We start from the raw sequence: 19,950 nt of genomic DNA on the forward strand, positions 1-19,950 counted from the left end.
AGGTGGACCGCGTTCGCGCTGGCCCGGGAAAGACAGTCGGCCACGGCGTTGTTTTTGCCGGCGACGTGCCGGATGTCCGTGGTAAACTCCGACACGGCGGAGAGGTGGCGCTGTTGGCGGGCCGACCATGGCTCCGTGACCTTGGCCATGGCGTAAACCAACGGCTTGTGGTCGACGAACGCCGTGAAAGGTCGGCCCTCCAGGAGGTGGCGGAAATGGCGGACGGCCAGGTGTAGACCGAGGAGCTCCCGGTCAAACGTGCTGTATTTGAGCTCGTTCGGCCGGAGCTGCCGGCTGAAAAAAGCGAGTGGCTGCCAAACCCCGTTCACCCATTGCTCATGTACGGCGCCCACCGCGTAGTCGGAGGCATCCGTGGTGAGGGCGATGGGAGCGTTGAGCACCGGGTGAGCGAGCAGTGTTGCGTCGGCGAGGGCCCGCTTTGAGCCTTGGAAGGCCGCATCCATTGCTGCGGACCAGGCGATGTCGTGCTTGGCCGGCATGCCCCGGAGGGCTTCGTAGAGGGGCCGCATGAGCTGAGCAGCGCGGGGCACGAAGCGGTGATAAAAATTCACCATTCCCAGGAATTCCTGCAGGGCCTTTATGGTGCGGGGACGCGGGAACGTGGTGATGGCCGCGACCTTGGTTGGCAGCGGCACGGCCCCGTTCTTGGTGATGTGATGGCCCAAAAAATCAACGGCCGTCGTGCCGAAGTGGCATTTGGCCGGGTTGACGATGAGGCCGTGCTCGCTGAGGCGCTCGAACAGTGTCCGGAGGTGGAGGAGGTGCTCGGCCCGGGACGTGCTGGCGACGAGGATGTCGTCCAGGTAAACGAAAAGGAACGGCAGGTCACGCAGCACGCCGTCCATCAAGCGCTGGAACGCCTGAGCCGCGTTCTTGAGACCAAACAGCATCCGCAAGAATTCGAATAAGCCGAACGGCGTGATGACTGCCGTTTTAGGGACGTCGGCCGCCCTGACAGGTACCTGGTGATATCCCCGTATGAGGTCAATTTTCGAAAAAATGACCCGTCCCGCCAGACGGGCGGAGAAGTCTTGGATATGCGGGATCGGGTACCTGTCGGGGGTGGTAGCGTCATTGAGACGGCGGTAGTCGCCACACGGGCGCCATCCACCCCCCGGCTTTGGCACGATGTGCAGTGGCGAGGCCCACGCGCTATCGGAGCGCCGCACGATGCCGAGGTGCTCCAACGCGTCGAATTCGGCCTTCGCTACGGCGAGCTTGGTTGGGTCGAGGCGGCGGGCCCTGGCGTAGACCGGCGGGCCCGTGGTTGGTATGTGGTGCTCGATCCCATGCCGTACTGCGACGGCCGAAAACGTCGGCCGCGTGAGGGCCGGGAACTCCGTGAGCAGGCGAGCAAACTCGTTCGCCGCCGGGACGGCGCATGCCAGCTCGGTCGGCGCGGAGCTGCTCAATGTGCATACCAGGGAGCTGAAGGTTTCAGCGTTGATTAAACGACGCCGTTGGACGTCCACCAGCAGTCCGTGTGCGCAGAGGAAGTCGGCGCCTAGCAGAGCCACGGGCACGTTGGCGGTTACAAACATCCAAGCAAAGCGTTGGCCGCCGAAGCAGAGGGTGACGTTGCGCGGGCCGAAGGTGCGGATAGTCGATCCGTTGGCCGCAACTAAGGAGGGGCCGCAAACCGCGGATTGCCTGTCCTGGTCAGAGGCGGGTATGACGCTCAGTTGGGCGCCGGTGTCGCACAGGAAGTGCCGTCCGGACGCTTTATCCGTGATGAACAGTAAGTTGCCCGTGTGGCCGGCGCTCATGGCTGGTAATGAACGCCGGCCCGGCCGTTTCCCGGCCTGCCGAAGGTGCACGGGGGTCGGCATGTCCGGGCCTTCTGTCCGAACCTGGCATGATAGTAACACCACGCTTGGTCAGGTGGAGGCCTCGGTCGTCGTGCCGGAGGTGGTCGGCTCGGTAGAGCGGCCGCCAATGGCGTCGGCAGTTCGGCCGTCGACCGTGCCGGGTGCTCGGGCGCCCTGGGTGTTGCGTCGGACGGCGGTGGGTCCCATGTCGCCGCTACGATGCGCTGTCCTGCGGCGGAGATCTTGTCGGCTTCTCTGGCAAGGGCCCGGGGATCTGTGATCGTCGTGCTTGCCAGGGCGAGGCGTACCGGGTTAGGCAGCTGACGGAAGAACAGCTCCCGGAACAGGAATGCCGGAGAGTGCTCGCCGAGCAGTGAAAGCATGTAGTCCATGCGCTCGGAAGGGCGCGTGTCGCCGAGCTCAGGCAGATCGAGCAGGCGCCGTGCGCGTTCCGCCGATGGGAGGGCGAAAGCATCGAGGAGCAGCTTCTTAATCGCGCCGTATTTGTCAGCGGCTGGCGGGCTTTCGAGGAGGCTCAGGGCGCGGGCCGCGGTAACCGACCCGAGCGCAGCTACCACATGGTGGAAGCGGGTGTCGTCGGCCGTGATGCCTCGCAGGGCGAACAGGGACTCCGCCTGTGCGAACCAAACCGCCGCGTGAGCCTCCCAGAAGGTAGGCAGTTTAAGGGCGACTGCCGTGTCCATGTCGATAGGTCACCAATGAAGGAGCCGGGGCTCCCACGTCGATCGGAAGAATGGACGCGACAAAAAGCTAGAATTCATCTGAGTTGCTTTAATGAAATCAAACACTCAGGCACTCTGAAAAACCGTTTATCAGTCAGCAATATATATCTATTCCGCCAGGGGGTTTGCCCAGGCCCGGCGCCAGGGGGCGTGGCCCAGCGTCCTGGCTGCGGCCTGGCAAGTTGAGGGCGAGCCTGCCCGGGCGTCCTGGACGAGCCCGGCATGGTGATCGCTCCGCGTCCTTGATAGGTGCAAGGCGATTGTGAAAACTCAGCGGCAGCCGCTACAATATATATACGAACAGCTGGAGTGTGGAGAGGGGGGAAACGCCAACACTCGGGTTGAGGGACAAAATAGGGATTGAAGATAAGGGATCTGAGGAGAATGAGGGGAAGAGGACGACACGGGGGAAGAAAAGATGGAGACAGACGGAAACTGTCATGAGGGGGAAATTTGGAAGGACGACGGATTGGGGTGTGGTGGGGTGAGAAAAGATCGTTGTTTTTGATTGGTGACGATATGAGATGGTGGTGAAAACCTGTCTTGAAGATCTGGAGGGAAGAATGAGAGATTGAAGAGAATGTGGAAGGTGGTCCACAGGCAGGAAAAAAGAACGAATGAGTGGAGGTGAAGGGTGATCCTGGATTTAGATAGTTTCACCAGAAGGAGGTTTATGGTGGATCTGCAGAAACCTTGTGAGGGAAGGGGGGAAGGAAAGGGGGACAGGAAGGGAAGGTGGGGAAAGTACGGAACGAGAACGGAGGAAGTCGAAGACAGAGAGACCACCGACCTGTCTGCAATGGAAAATTGATCGGTCCATCGACTCAGCTTCATCATGGGAGGTTCCAATGATCTTGAAGGATTACGAGTAATTAAAAGTCTCTCGGGTTCAAATTACAGTATTACTCAAATTAATTTTTGTATGGTGCTTTGTAGGTGATGTGAGGATGGTGGAGGAATGCTGATGGTGGTGTGGAGGTGGTGGCTTGCTGATGGTGGTGTGGAGGTGGTGGCATGCTGATGGTGGTGTGGAGGTGGTGGCATGCTGATGGTGGTATGGAGGTGGTGGCATGCTGATGGTGGTGTGGAGGTGGTGGCATGCTGATGGTGGTGTGGAGGTGGTGGCATGCTGATGGTGGTGTGGAGGTGGTGGCATGCTGATGGTGGTGTGGAGGTGGTGGCATGCTGATGGTGGTGTGAAGGTGCTGGCATGCTGATGGTGGTGTGGATGTGGTGGCATGCTGATAGTAGTGTGGAGGTGGTGGCATGCTAATGGTGGTGTGGAGGTGGTGGCATGCTGATGATGGTGTGGAGGTGGTGGCATGCTGATGGTGGTATGGAGGTGGTGGCATGCTGATGGTGGTGTGGAGGTGGTGGCATGCTGATGGTGGTGTGGAGGTGGTGGCATGCTGATGGTGGTGTGGAGGTGGTGGCATGCTGATGGTGGTGTGGAGGTGGTGGCATGCTGATGATAGTGTGTGTGGATGGTTGTGTATGCATCGTGATGGTGTGTTTGTAGATGTGGATGGTGATGGTGCGTGTTGTAGGTGGTTGTGTGTTTGGTTGGTTATGGTAGCTATTATATGTGGGTAGACACTTTTAAAAAAATACCTGTACCATGTTAATGTTCACGATCATTGGGATCTCACATGATGAAGCTGAGTGTCTTGATCTGTTAGTTTTGTATCACACACAGGTTGGTGGATTCTCTATTCTTTTTGGTCTTGCACCCTCTGCGCTTTCTCAGTTCTGTCCCTCTCGGAATTCTGCAAGGTGCTCACGGTTCACCATCAACCCCCTTATGGTGAAACTCCAAAAATCCAGAAGCACTGCTCCCACTCGCTCATTCATTCCCCTGCCCCACCCCCACACACTCTTCAGGTTCATCCTTGCAGGTCTTGAAGACAGCTGTTCACCAACCATCAGATTATCCCCCATCCAAAGCCATGATATTCAATGTCCCTGTTGATGCCCCTTCCCCCACTTCCAAAACCGACCTCTTGAAATTCCCAGTTTTTCCTTCTGAGTACACGTGTTCCCTATGGGAGTGACAGGAAGGGTCATTTCTCTCTGGTGTATCTAGACTACAGTAGATCTGGGGTCGGGCCTCAAGAACATCAAGGGTGTGTATTTACCAAGTTTCGAGTGGAGAGCTCACCATCACCACGTGGTTTAAACATTCGAGCAAGCGCACCTTTCAAAACCGTTGATGAGGAACGGCTGGCTTGGCAAGCGCGAGCTTGCTGCTTGGTAACCGAACAGACTCCGGGTTTCCTTCCTTTCAGTTTAGTGTTACACAGCATTGGCGACTGTTTCAAAAGGGAATCACACATGTTTGTAGTTTATAATTTTTTTACCTCTGGTAGGGGGCATTGCTCCCACGAAAACGGCACAATAATCTGTTTATACATGTTAACACGGCGTTTGGTCAAGGAGGAAAATCCCCCTTGGTTAGGGTGGGGTATTATTAGTATGAATATTGTTTTGTAATAACATGAATATTATGCTATTATATTTAGTGTTGTTACATTTGTTATTTGAAGCGGCCTTGGAAAAACGCCACGATAAAGCTATCTTAACATGGGTATACACCTCAACACGCAACCACCTTTGGTGGGAATACCCCCTTGGGGTGGGGGGAAGATAAATCGATACAACCTCCGACGTGTGACCCTTCATCTCCCTGTCAGGTTTGGTTGAAATTGGATAATGACCGAATGTGTCACGGTCAAATGTCGTCAGACAGACAGACAGACATCCCGTGCCCCCTCATTCCTCCTCAGTGACAAAGTCGAAACGGACAAATGATATGAATGTAAAACGCCTTGAACAAACACGTCATGCAGGGTTGTGGGTTGGGAACAGTGGTTAAACCACGAGGTGTGTGTGTGTGTGTGTGTGTGTGTGTGTGTGTGTGTCCGTCCGTTCTTCCTCCCCCCCCCCCTCTCTCCACCCCCACAGCGCGAGTGCATATCCATCCATGTAGGCCAGGCAGGCACACAGATCGGGAATTCTTGCTGGGAGCTCTTTTGTCTGGAGCATGGGATCCAGCCTGATGGGCAAATGCCCAGTGACAAGACCATCAGGAGTGGAGATGATTCTTACAACACTTTCTTCACTGAGACGGGCGCAGGGAAACACGTTCCTCGTGCCGTCTTTATCGATCTGGAACCGACCGTGATCGGTCAGCATCCTGTTGATAAGCTATCCTTTATTCCGATTTACCCTTTACTCATTGTTTATGACCCTCTGGTTTGTGAGCTACGTTATCTTCACTCAGAACTTACCTTAATTGTGAACTCAACTTCAACCAGAACTTGCCATTCTTCACACGCCTTTTCATCGTGAACTCACATTCTCCTTTAACTTACCTTCACCCACAACTTACCTTTATCCTGAACTTACCTTAGTCCTGAACTCACCTTCTTCCTGAACTTACCTTCAACCAGAACTTGCCATCCTGCACGTCTCCTTTTCATCCTGAACTCACATTCTCCTTTAACTTACCTTCAACTTGAACTCACCTTCAACTTGAGCTTACGTTTTGATCCTGCACTCACCTTTACCCTGATGCGCCATTCTTTAGATGAAGTGCGCACTGGAACTTATCGACAACTCTTCCACCCCGAGCAACTTATTTCGGGTAAAGAGGATGCAGCCAACAACTACGCTCGAGGCCACTACACCATTGGAAAGGAGATTGTGGATCTGGTTGAGGACCGTGTCCGCATGCAGGTACACCAGTAAAGAATCATTTCCTCAAAAGAAGCTCTTTAATATTTTATTTAATCTGGACTTGGAGGGATTCTGTGGCCTCCTGTTGGTCCAGCGATGATGTTCGTTCCAGATAATGTTTCAAGAACCTTCTCCAGACACGAACATCACCGCTCTACCAACGTGATGTCAAAGTCCTGAAGCACCTCGTGTATCATTGTCACTGATATCCTCTCATAACTAATGGCTGTGATCTCCGATTTGCTCTTTACTGAACCCCAGGCGGACCAGTGCACAGGCCTGCAGGGTTTCTTGATCTTCCACTCCTTTGGGGGCGGCACGGGCTCCGGCTTTTCCTCCTTGCTTATGGAGCGTCTCTCCATCGACTACGGGAAGAAGTCCAAGCTGGAGTTTGCCGTGTACCCAGCCCCTCAAGTGTCGACTGCGGTGGTTGAGCCATACAATTCCGTTCTGACGACCCACACCACGCTGGAGCACTCGGATTGTGCCTTCATGGTGGACAACGAGGCCATCTATGATATATGTCGTCGCAACTTGGACATAGAGCGTCCAAGCTACACTAACCTGAACCGCCTCATGGCGCAGGTTGTCTCGTCCATCACCGCCTCGTTACGCTTCGATGGTTCACTCAATGTCGATCTGACCGAGTTCCAGACAAACCTGGTGCCCTACCCCCGGATCCACTTCCCATTGACCACTTACGCACCTATTTATCTCTGCCGAGAAGGCCTTCCACGAGCAGCTGTCGGTGTCTGAGATCACTCATGCGTGTTTCGAGCCGGCCAATCAGATGGTGAAGTGTGACCCTCGTCACGGCAAGTACATGGCGTGCTGCATGCTGTACCGCTGGGACGTCACCCCCAAGGACGTGAACGCCGCCATTGGCTCCATCAAAACAAAGCGCTCCATCCAATTTGTAGATTGGTGTCCAACCGGCTTCAAGGTAAGTCCAGATGCAGGTAAACAATGAAGGTCTTGTTCGGTAATGGGGAACACGTAGCATTGTCCTCGCTCATTCGATGTTGTTTCTCCTCATCCCAGATTGGCATAAACTACCAGCCTCCGACTGTGGTACCCGGAGGTGATCTCGCCAAAGTCCAGCGGGCTGTGTGCATGATGAGCAACACGACGGCCATTGCGGAAGCCTGGGCACGACTCGATCACAAGTTCGACTTGATGTACGCCAAACGTGCCTTTGTGCACTGGTATGTGGGGGAAGGAATGGAGGAAGGAGAGTTCTCTGAGGCACGCGAAGACCTCGCCGCACTTGAGAAGGACTATGAGGAGGTTGGAGCTGACCTGGTTGAGGGAGAGGGGGAGGAGGGAGATGAGTTCTAGCTCTCTTGGTCATGTACCACTTTGTTATGCATTGACCGTTATGTGACATGCATTTTGGAGATCCTTGTGTGGTCGTTTACGAGTCGATAACCAGTTCGTAGTTACAATGATTGACATGTTTGTGTCGTTCATTTGACCGCTTTGTTGAGTTCATAACTGATTGTTGAAGTGGATAACACACTGGGTCCACCATATTTGTGTAGTTTACACCTGGTTCACATATAAAGTTTGTTTACCCGTTACTAGCAAATGTACCTTGTAAACCATCTCTGAAGGTCTAGCATGATGGACCCATCTTTGAGGCATGTTAACTCAAGAAAGACCTTGCAACTTGAGTGAACAATTTGATTGATTTTTGCCCAATAATAAAGGATCGGATCCATTGATATTGTTTTGTATGCAGCCTGTGGCTGCTGGTTGCATCATTTTCTGGAAATGTGACGATGCTGCTGATGCAGTGCTCCTGTTCCTCATTTTGCGAACCTCGGAAAGATGACAGGCTGAATCAACCTGCCTGGTGTTATGTCAATGGAACGACAGGGGCTCAAACTCCAGACCCTAAGATCTTAAGCGTGCCACCTTAACCGTAAAGCCAGAACCAGGTTTACTGGGCTATTGATCCCTATTTTGGTGTCTGTGGACCCGTTGAACGGTGTACCTCCTATACAGATCACTTGTCGACCCTAAATAATGCTAGCTGCTCTTCAGACACTCTTCATCTTCCTTTTGGGGTCCCTTGTGGTTTTGTTTGTCGTTCCCTCGTTTTATTTCCATCTTCACCTCTGCAGTCCAAGTTTATGGGATTTCATTATCAGCTTCTGCTGTTACACTCATGATACCCATGTCGATTCTCAGATCTTCCCATCCATAGAACCTGATGATGTGCTCTCTTATGAAACTCAATTCTTGTCCCTTCAATTCAAACATGGACGCCCGTGTTCTCAGTGCTGTTAATGCAGACATGCTTGTCCTGGGGGCCTTCATCCATCTTTAACTAGATGGCATTCATGGAATACTTACCCTCCACAGTCAACTTGGTGCGAGCCAACTCTTCTGTTTTTGAAGGGATTTTTTTCTTTGATCCAATATGGCTGCCAGACCACGTGAGCAATTACATCATAAATTTCTATTTTCTAATGTAATTGTTGCGTAGATCACACTCAATAAATTTCAAACTGATAAGACTAAGTGTTATCCCTGTTGAATTATGACGTCATAAAGCACCAATGAGGTCATTGTTAACAACACTTATTCCTCATGCTGAATTTTTTTTTTTTACAATGAGCCATGTTTCAAATTTTTCCATGGAGTGGTTTTGGAGATCTAGAGGTGCAACGTTTTTCGTTTTTTCCAAGATGGCGCCCATAACACGTGACATGACGTCATAATTATTAAAATATTATACAGGAGGAGGTGTTCCTATGGTGAAAATTTTGTGTCAATCGGACTTTCCACGACATCATAGATTCGAAGGAAAGGACATCAAAGATTGTTTATTCAGAAGAGGTGTGGACATCAGTAAGGTATGAGGGCAAAGCTATGACGGTGCATCATCAATGGCGTCATCCAGAATCGGAACTCAAGCGCAGATTAAAGCTGTCCAGCCTTTGGCGCTCTGCACTCACTGCAATAGTCATGTGCTAAATTTGTCTATCGCAGCAGCGTGTAGACTATCCATGGTTCGCAATATGATTGATACCATTGATGAGCGTTATAGATTTTTCAAGAACTCACCCAAGAGACAACGGTACCTTGAAAAGACCTTATCTGAGCAAGAAGAGGAAACCTCAGCAAAAAAACTGAAAGGTCTGTGCAAGACTAGGTGGGTGGAGACACATACTTGTTACGAGACAGTCGAAGAGTTATATCCATTTGTCTATTTGTTTGGACAGGATTGTAAATCCCGACGGTGAGAATTCCTGGGGGTGTGACCGTGATAGCCGCGTGTCTGCACAGGGAATTTTGAGTTCACTGACGTCTTTTCAGTTTGTTGTATTCATTACAGTGAAGAACAGTCTACATACTGTTGCGGATACGGAGTACGGAGCTTCCCCTTATCAACAACAACAACAGGGATTTTAAAGGCCATTTTCCCTGCAAGAGCGGGGGTTAGCCCTGCAGTCCCCATGACAATCTTCTCCATTTTGCCCTATTTTCTGCATCTCCCCTTGTTAACCTTGCCCGCATTTCTTCTTCGACCATCATTAGCCAAGTCTTTCTCGGTCTTCCCCGTCCTCTACTTCCTTCCACATTCATTTCCATCACTCTTCTCAACCAGTCACTTTCATCCTTCCTCAACACATGACCAAACCATCTCAAACTGTTTCTCTTCACAGCATCCATCACAGGCTCTATTCCCATCATCTTTCGCAATTCATCATTTGTCTTCCTCTCTCTCAACGATACTCCACACATCCACCGAACCATTCGCATTTCCACCCTTTCCAGCCTTCGTTGCTGCTCTAAGTTCATTACCCATGTCTCGCTCCCATAAATCATAACACTTCTCACACATGCAGCATACACCTTTCCCTTCAGCTTCAACGACACTCGCCTCCTCGTCAGCACGCCACTCAGTTCCCGAAACTTCTTCCATGCACATCTCACTCTAGCAACCGTTGCCGAGTCTGATCCACCTTCTCCATTCAGCATGTCTCCTAGGTAACAAAATGTTTTCACACCTTCCAGCTTCACGCCGTCTCCAAGATCCAACTCAACATTTCCACCATCTGGAGCTCCCTCTGTGCACACCTTACACTTGAATGTAGCTGCCACACTGGTTAATGACCCTCTCAAACCACGACATTTTTGATGAACCCACTCAGCGCACATTGTACATTGAATGGAGTTCACTCCGACACCCTTCCTGCACACAGCACACGGCCACTTCCCAGTTCTTTCCACCTCACCACATGCTTTACCACTTGCCATCACCTTTGTTTTTCCGATATTCACCTTCAGACCTTTCATCTCCATACATTCCTTCCACTTGTTCATCTTCTCCTTCAGTCCATCCATACTTTCTGCAATCAACACCAGATCATCTGCATACAACAACTCCCACGGTAAACCCTCCTTTACGTTCCGAGCCAGCACCTCCATCACAGCTACAAATAGTAGTGGACTTAGTACCGACCCCTGATGTACTCCCACCTTCACCTCAAACTCACCACTGTTCCCATCTTTCGTCCTTACAGGTGTGCGTGCTCTTTTGTACATTGCCATCACTACTCTGATCAACCATTCCTCCACTCCTAACTTCCTCAATGCCCATGTCACTACTTCACGTGGAACCCTATCGAATGCTTTCTCCAGATCAACAAACCCAAGAAACAACTTCTTCCTCTTCTCCATGTACTTCTCCTGCAACTGCCTCACAATAAAAAGCGTGTCTGTCGTTCCTCTTCCTGGCATAAATCCAAATTGCATTTCGTCAATCTTCACTTTCTTCCTTATCCTCCTCTCCAACACCCTTTCCAATACCTTTATTCCATGCTCCAATAACTTTATTGCTCGATACGAGCCACAGTCCAGAGGGTCACCTTTCCCCTTGTATAGAGGGACGAGGGTACTCAGTTCCCAATCCACTGGAATGCGGCCTTCTTTCACCACCAGATTGCAGATCTCTGTGCATTCTCTTCACACCCCAATTTCCCGCTGCCTTCAACATATCTCCCACAACACCCGTCGGCCCTCCCGCTTTTCTACTCTTCATTGCTTTAATCGCTTCCTCAACTTCCTTCTCGGTTATCTTCTCTGCCGGTCCTAAAACTGGGTTACTCTCTATGTAACCCCCCTCATCAAGGGGGGTTAATCCCCCTTTTTGTTTTCACTGGCTGTCTCCGCTCCTGAAGCCACCCCGCTCCCTCCAGAGTGGCAGGTGGGCAACCTCGTTCGAGACCACGGACAAGATGTTGTTTGCCGAGCGGATTTGCAGCCCGCAGCTCGAACCATTAACAAAAACTAGACCCGATTCTAAACGTTGGCCAAATCGTGCCACAGGTATTCAATGATGGAAAAGACAAGGACGATCGGACGAGGAAGAAGAAGAAGGCAAAAGTAGGAAATAACAGGATTTATTATTATTTACACAGACGAAAATCAAGAAGAGAAGAAATAAAAGTAATATACAGGAAAATGGAAGGATCAGAAGGACACAGAGCAATTTCTAGCTTATACAAGCTTAACTTATTCCCAGGGACAAGACACACAAAACAAACTCACGTACACAAAAGGATGGAATGGCAGGAATGTGTGGAGGGATGAGAAGGTTCAGGTCCGTGCAAACGGCAGGGCTGGAGGTGACAGCTGCGACTCCTCGCACTCTGGTTCACAGAACGGGCGACAGGGAGATCCGAAGACCGCGGCAGGTTGAGGTTCGCGTGCCCGCACTGGTTGTTCTTCAGAGTGCTGGTTGGTATCGCGAGCAGGCCGTGCCGATTCTCATTCGCTTTCCTCTCCAGAACTCACTCTCTCCTCCTCAACTGAACTCTCAACTGGGCTCCGGTGGACTGCGGTCATCTGCTCGTGGGGGCTTCCTCGGTCATCCGCTCCAACTGGACTCTCAGCTCCTCCTCAACTGGACTGGACTCAACTCGGCTCCGGTGGACTGCGTGACGGGTTATATAACCATGCCCATGGAACTTTTGCGAACCTCCTCGAACGCTCTCTCTCCGCCCTCTCAGGCCAAACCCCTCATCCTTGGTTGGTTGATCGGGGGCTGGCTCACTCCTTCTCGTGACGAAGTGGAGACACGCCTTTCTTCTCTGAGCTGACCGTGTGCATAATGGAGGTTGGGGTGAAGAAAACCGCCCAATGCACTGGCACTTCGAAGAGATGATTGGGGGAAACTTGAAAAGGGAACTATCTTGTGTCATTTGGTGCAATGCAGAGTCAACTAGTGGGAAACAGAGCCTTAAACTCACATAGAATAAGAAATAACTATTTAGAAGGGTATATGATTTTCTACGTGCATGCGATGGATTAACTAAGGGGACGACCTTTGACCTTTACACACAGGAGGTATTTACAAGAATCATTACATTTACACAGGGTGATATTTACAAACAGGATTCTCAAATCCGCAACACTGCACCCTCATCCTCCAGGCACGTCCCGGGCCTATAAAACTTAACTTAGTGTGGCACGTAGGTGTAATTCCTTCTACAATTAACCCGACCCTGAGTGTGACAGTTTTAAAACACAAATAAGTATGTCCCTATGCTGCATTGCACCCTGTCTAACAGATTCACGCCCCCAGGATAACCGAATTGCGGAATGGTTTTCAAACTAAACATGTACGGTGGGGAGCATTATTTACAAGTGACGTTAGTTGGACTATTTACAAAACGCAACCCAGGACCTGCGATTTTTCTTTTCAGGGGGGGGGGGGAGACAGCATGCACTGCATCGACGCACCAGCACCAATAATCACCAAAACACCAAAGCACCATAAAGCACCAGTCAGTGCACAGTCACCACAGTTCAAATAAAGAACAAAACCCTGTTGGTAGTCTTCCTCTTCGGCTCGCTCTGCTGGCCGTTGTTCTTCCTGATGTTGTCAACTTCATGTTCTTCTTGGTTGCGGCCTATTTGGTGGATATAAAACAAAAGCACAACCGTGTCCACTGTTTTTTATTTATGGCCCACAGGGGCCGACTATGGGTGGTTCACCTGTGGGCTTGGTGCCACCTCACCGGGTCTGCAAGCAAGATCTTGGGCCATCGTGGCCGGTCCCAGCAGAGGGGCCATGCGGGATGGTGGAGGACGCACGATGTGAAAAATTGGATACAGAAACAAACTTTCAGAATGTCCTTGTTAAAGTATAGGAGATGGCACTATAGGACTATAGGAGAAAGGCACTATAGGAGATGGAGATGGATTCTACGATAAAGGAAAGACGAGATTTGGAAAGCGGTGGGCTTGGAGGGGGGCAGAAAAGATCATGGATTAAGGGTGATCTGAGATGGTGGTGAACAGCTGTCTTGAAGACTTGGAGGGACGAATGAGATTGAAGACAATGTGGAAGTTTGTTCCACAGGTGTGGGGAAAAGAGAAACGAATGTGTGGAGGTGACCAGTGATCCTGAATTCTACGATAATTTTAAAAGTGATTCTTCATGATTGGGAGATAGGGCCAAAAACGATACATAGCAGGATATCTCAAAAAGTTATGGTTGGATTTGGACGAATCTTGGTGGAGAGGTTGGGTGTCTGACGAGGACGATTCGATCCGATTTTGGTGAAGATCCTGATCCGGCTAGTATAATTTTTAAAGTTATTCTTCACCATTGAGTGATATGGCCAACCAGGTGGAGGTATGTACAGTCACGTGAAAAAGTAAGTACACCCCATGTAAAGATTGACTTTTTCAACATATTTCAACATACAGCTATTTGATCTTCATTTCAACAATATTGATAGATAAAGGTGATATAATATAACAAATATCATGAAACATTTACATTTTGTAGTCCATTGTATAATTTAAATAAACATAAATGCAAATTTCGTATGTGGAAAAAGTAAGTACACCCCTACATTTAAATCACTACTTCAAACACCTAAAATTAGAATCAGGTGCACCAGTTCAGGTGCAAATGGTTAGAACATCGTCAGAGAGGATCTTGGAGGAACCGATCTTATTTAAACCTCAGACATTTAGTTTGGTTTGCTCTTTGTTGTTTAAGTGTGCGGCATCACCATGCCTAGATCAAAAGAGCTCTCTGAGGCCTTCAGAAAGAAGGTTATAGATGCCTACGAGTCTGGGAAGGGATTTAAAAATATCTCCAAACAATTTGAAATCAATCATTTGACTGTCCGGAAGATCATCTACAAGTGGAAAAGATTCCAAACAACTGCCAACCTGTTCAGGCCAGGCCGCCCCAGCAAGTTAAGCCCGAGAGCAGACCGTAAGATGCTGAAAGAAGTCTAAGAACCCCAGAATGTCATCACGGGACCTACAGGTAGCTCTTGCCACTGTTGATGTCAAAGTGCACGAGTCTACCATTAGAAAGAGGCTGCACAAATTTGATATACATGGGAGGTGTGCCAGGAGGAAACTTTGCTGTCCAGAAATAACATCAGGGCAAGACTAAAGTTTGCCAATGAACACCTCGGCAAAGACCAGCATTTCTGGAACAATGTGCTCTGGACAGATGAGTCGAAGGTGGTTTGGCCACAGTACCAGAAGAGATGTTTGGCGAAAACCAAAGACAGCATTTGACCACAACAACCTGATACCAACCGTAAAGCATGGTGGTGGAAATATTATGGTTTGGGGCAATTTGCTGCATCAGGGCCTGGGCAGCTCACCATCATAGAATCCACTATGAATTCTTCATTGTGCCAGAGGGTGCTTGAGGATAATGTGAGGCCATCTGTCGGAGAAGTTGAAGCTCAACCGAAGGTGGACTTTGCAACATGACAATGACCCCAAACATACCAGTAAATCCACCAAGGAATGGCAGAAAAGAAAGAAATGGAGGGTTCTGGAATGGCCAAGTCAAAGCCTGGATCTAAATCCCATCAAGATGTTGTGGGGGGATTTGAAACGAGCTGTGCATGCAAGAAACCGCTCAAACATCGCACAAGTGAAAAAATTCTGCATGGAGGAGTGGGCAAAAATTTCTCCCAGTCGATGTCAGAGACTGGTAGACAGTTATAAGAAACGCCTACTTGAGGTTGTCTCTGCCAAAGGGGGCAAGACCACCTATTAGAGCCAAGGGTGTACTTACTTTTTCCACATGCGAAATTTGCATTTATGTTTATTTAAATTATACAATGGACTACAAAATGTAAATGTTTCATGATATTTGTTATATTATATCACCTTTATCTCTCAATATTGTTGAAATGAAGATAAAATAGCTGAATGTTTAAATATGTTGAAAAAGTCAAAACTTTACATTGGGTGTACTTACTTTTTCACATGACTGTATGCTCTCTTCTGGGTGCCGTTCTAGTTTATGAGTGTTTTAAGTGCATGTTTCCCAATCGGCTTGTTACCGAATTTTGTCGCAGGTTATGACCACATTGCAGTCATTCTTGTTCAATATAGATCAGAAACATCTGATCTTGGTCCCAAAACATGACCCTGAATGGACATCAGGTTCCAGAGTGAAAGTGAATGAGAATATCATCAGATGTGGCACCATTCAGTGGCAGAGTGGTCCGTGGATGCCAATGGATTAAAGCCATTCAATGGCGGCCTGCTATCAAGTTCTTCATGCACTGTTGAGACAAGAGATGCAACATGTCCTGCGGTTGGCTGGTGTGGACGAAATATGATTTGTCCACTGTCCACACCAGCCAACGGTACATGTGACTGCTTCTGAGAAGTGGGAGATGAGACTTCTCAGAAGCAGTCAGGGGATTCTGCACTCATGCAGGATGATTCACAAATATAATTTGGGAAATGATCATTTGATGTCCAAGAATCCATGACAATCAATTGTGATTTTGAAGCATTTTATTCAACGTTTACATGGGGGAATATATCCTTTGCACTTTCAAAGAACGTTGGAGATATCTTGAGTAAATTCTCATGGTTTGTGTTCATTGCATCTACCCTTTGTTGTGAAGGTTTAAGCAGCTGCACCACCAGATGTAAAATATCTGTATATAGATGGAATGTGTGAAGCCAGAGCATGATTGTAATATGTGGTTCATTTGTTCCTACAAAATTGTGGATGCAGAAGCTTTGACTTGTGTACGATTTGCAGGGTTGGGATTCTCCGAATCTGAACTTATTGTGACGTAATCTTGAAGCTTGAACGACAGTATCAGAGATGATTCTTACACTGAGCTGCAGATGGCTTGTGCAAGACTGACGGTGTGCACACAGGTCGCACACCCAGGTGGCCATGGCGCCGCAATCTGCAGCTTTGGCTAGACCACGTGGTCGGGCCCAAGGGGGGGCAATTAGGCCCCCGCCCCCACAATGAGAACGGGCGGTGCAGTGAGTTTCGAGACCCTGACAGGCGTGCAGGGCCCAGGTGCAGCTCCTTGGGGTGCAGCATGGAACCTTGTGTCGAACCCGAACTTCACCTCCTCTGCCAACAAAGGAAAATCCGGGAGAGATGGATGGAGTGAGAAAGTAAGAAATTAAGGACTCTCCATCGATCAACATCAAAAAACCAGCACCCAAAATGGGAATGTCCGATGGTGTCACGTATTTGGGAAAGAAGGCTTTTTGGCCTGCAATGCTTATGCTCCATCTCACTTCATCTCACCACCATTTTCATCATGAACTAAATCTTAACATTCCCATCACTTACGCTCCCACGTAATATTCTTGCAGGGAATTTAGCTAAGGAATTGTCACACATTGGCTCACACTTTTAAAATTACAGTCAAATACAGATTTACGGCGTGCTGTGAGATACAGTGATCCCTGCAGACAATTTTAGGTTCAAATAAATCCATGGCCAGACTGCAGAAACGAAATCTCCACCCACCGAGCTATCCCTGCCCCGCTCCACCGACTGAGCCATCCCTGCCCCACTCCACCGACTGAGCCATCTCTGCCCTGCTCCACTGACTGAGCCATCTCTGCCCCCGCTCCACCGACTGAGCCATCTCTGCCCCACTAACGACTGAGCCATCTCTGCCCCGCTCCACCGACTGAGCCATCCCTGCCCCACCGACTGAGCCATCCCTGCCCCGCTCCACCGACTGAGCCATCCCTGCCCCGCTCCACCGACTGAGCCATCCCTGCCCCGCTCTACCGACTGAGCCATCCCTGCCCCGCTCCACCGACTGAGCCATCTCTGCCCCGCTCCCCCGACTGAGCCATCCATACCCCGCTCCCCCGAATGAGCCATCCATGCCCCGCTCCACCGACTGAGCCATCCCTGCCCCGCTCCACCGACTGAGCCATCTCTGCCCCGCTCCACCGACTGAGCCATCCCTGCCCCGCTCCACTGCCTGAGCCATCCCTGCCCTGCTCAACCGACTGAGCCATCCCTGCCCCGCTCCACTGACTGAGCCATCCCTGCCCTGCTCCACCGACTGAGCCATCTCTGCCCCACTTCACCGACTGAGCCATCCCTGCCCCACTCCACCGACTGATCCATCTCTGCCCCGCTCCACCGACTGAGCCATCTCTGCCCCACTCCAACGACTGAGCCATCCCTGCCCCGCTCCACCGACTGAGCCATCCCTGCCCCTCTCCACCAACTGAGCCATCCTTGCCCCGCTCCACCAACTGAGCCATCACTGCCCCGCTCCACCGACTGAGCCATCCCTGTCCCGCTCCAACCACTGAACCATCCCTGCCCTGCTCCACCGGCTGAGCCATCCCTGCCCTGCTCCACCGACTGAGCCATCCCTGCCCCACTCCACCAACTGAGCCATCCCTGCCCCGCTCCACCAACTGAGCCATCCCTGCCGCGCTCCACTGACCGAGCCATCCCTGCCCCACTCCACCGACTGAGCCATCTCTGCCCCGCTCCACCGACTGAGCCATCTCTGCTCCCCTCCAACCACTGAGCCGTCCATGCCCCGTTCCACCTACTGAGCCATTTCTGGACCGGTCCAACCACTGAGCCATCCCTTCGCCGCTCCAACTACTGAGCCATTCCTGCCCCGCTCCACTGACTGAGCCATCTCTGCCCCCCTCCACCGACTGAGCGATCTCTGCCCCGCTCCATCGACTGAGCCATCCCTGCCCCGCTCCACCCACTGAGCCACCCCTGCCCTGCTCCACTGTCTGAGCAATCCCTGCCCCGCTCCACCCACTGAGCCACCCCTGCCCCGCTCGACTGACTGAGCCACCCCTGCCCCACTCCACTGACTGAGCCATATCTGCCCCGCTCCACCGACTGAGCCATCTCTGCCTCGCTCCACCGACTGGGCTATCCCTGCCTCGCTCCACCCACTGAGCCATCCCTGCCCGCTCCACCCACTGAGCCATCGCTGCCCCGCTCCACCGACTGAGCCATCTCTGCCTCGCTCCACCTGCTAAGCCGTCCCTGCTCCCCTCCACCGACTGAGCTATCCCTGCCCCGCTCCACCTACTGAGCTATCCCTGCCCCGCTCCACCCACTGAGCCGTCCCTGCCCCGCTCCACCCACTGAGCCATCTCTCCCCCACTCCACTTTCTGAGCCATCCCTGCCCCGCTCCACCTACTGAGCCATCTCTGCCCTGCTCCACCGACTGAGCCATCCCTGCCCCGCTCCACCGACTGAGGCATCTCTGCCCCGCTCCACCGACTGAGCCATCTCTGCCCCGCTCCACTGACTGAGCCATCCCTGCCCCACTCCACCTACTGAGCCATCTCTGCCCCTCTCCACCTACGGAGCCATCCCTGCCAACCCCCCTTACCACGTATCTATCACTTCCATTCCTTCCAACCTGCCCACATGGTTAAAGAGCTGACAATTCAGATTGACTGAAAACAAACAGTGATGTCAGTCATTTGCTGAGAGTAACAGAAGTTTCCACAGTCAGCGGAGCTTCGACGACAGAATGTTTTGCAATCGTCACCGAGAAGATTTTAAAAATCGTTATTTCTGTTGTGGATCAACCACGACACCGTCGACACTTCTCACTGAGTGGTGGCGCCTTTGGCCCCGACTTGTTTATGTGCGCCCGACGATGACGAAATCCGGCTATGGCGTTCTCATCTGAGCACTTAATGCATGATGTTCTAATCCCAGGCTCAAATCCCGTCGACTATATCGAGTTGTCCATCCTGATGTTGGTATCCTTGCAATCAATGATAAATTCAATATTGTCTCTTGGAATGTCCTTGTCCTCCAGGTGATAGGTACACACAGTATAAGCTCCTCCATGAGCCTTAGATTGTCGCTAAAAGGTCACAACAATATTACCTACAGGATTGCAGGAAGAAAGTAAGAGGTGTGTGCAGGTGAGATCTCTCACCTTACTGAGATGCTGAGACAGTGCATCATACAGAAGGTCGAGAGCCTACAGACTGGGGTAGTGGCCTCACCTATGTGCGGAAAGCAAACGGCAAACTTAGGCTCTGCCTGGACCCGAAGGACTTGAAGCGTGCCATCAAGAGGTGCCACCACCTCACTCCCATGCTTGAAGAGCTGACACACAAGTTTGCAGGCTCAATGGTTTTCTCCAAGCTGGATGCCAAAAATGGGTAATGGTCAATCAAGCTCGGCCCTCCCTCCCAGTTGCTTGCGACCTTCAACTCGCCATATGGCCGTTACTGCTTCCGGTGAATGCCGTTTTGACTGGTGATGTCCCAGGACGTCTTCCAAGCCAAGATGGACCAAATTCTTGAGCAATGCCCAGGTGTCATCGGCATTGCTGATTATGTTGCCGTTTAT

At 51.0% G+C, this 19,950-nt stretch overlaps 1 protein-coding gene and 1 pseudogene across 2 annotated transcripts in view; both read left to right on the forward strand.

Annotated features, from left to right (window-relative positions):
- LOC144893007 (uncharacterized) overlaps nucleotides 1–19,950 on the forward strand; it is an 812,187-nt gene that overhangs the window by 541,611 nt on the left and 250,626 nt on the right. The gene's annotated exons all lie outside the window — the stretch shown is intronic.
- On the forward strand, nucleotides 5,534–7,645 carry LOC137430633 (tubulin alpha chain, testis-specific-like; annotated as a pseudogene). The gene is made up of 4 exons (XR_013623982.1): nucleotides 5,534–5,756; nucleotides 6,159–6,307; nucleotides 6,569–7,250; nucleotides 7,349–7,645. The product of XR_013623982.1 is annotated as a tubulin alpha chain, testis-specific-like (transcript).

The sequence above is a fragment of the Myxine glutinosa genome, chromosome 7, assembly GCF_964187855.1.
Source record: "Myxine glutinosa chromosome 7, kmMyxGlut1.1, whole genome shotgun sequence".
Taxonomy (NCBI): domain Eukaryota; kingdom Metazoa; phylum Chordata; class Myxini; order Myxiniformes; family Myxinidae; genus Myxine; species Myxine glutinosa.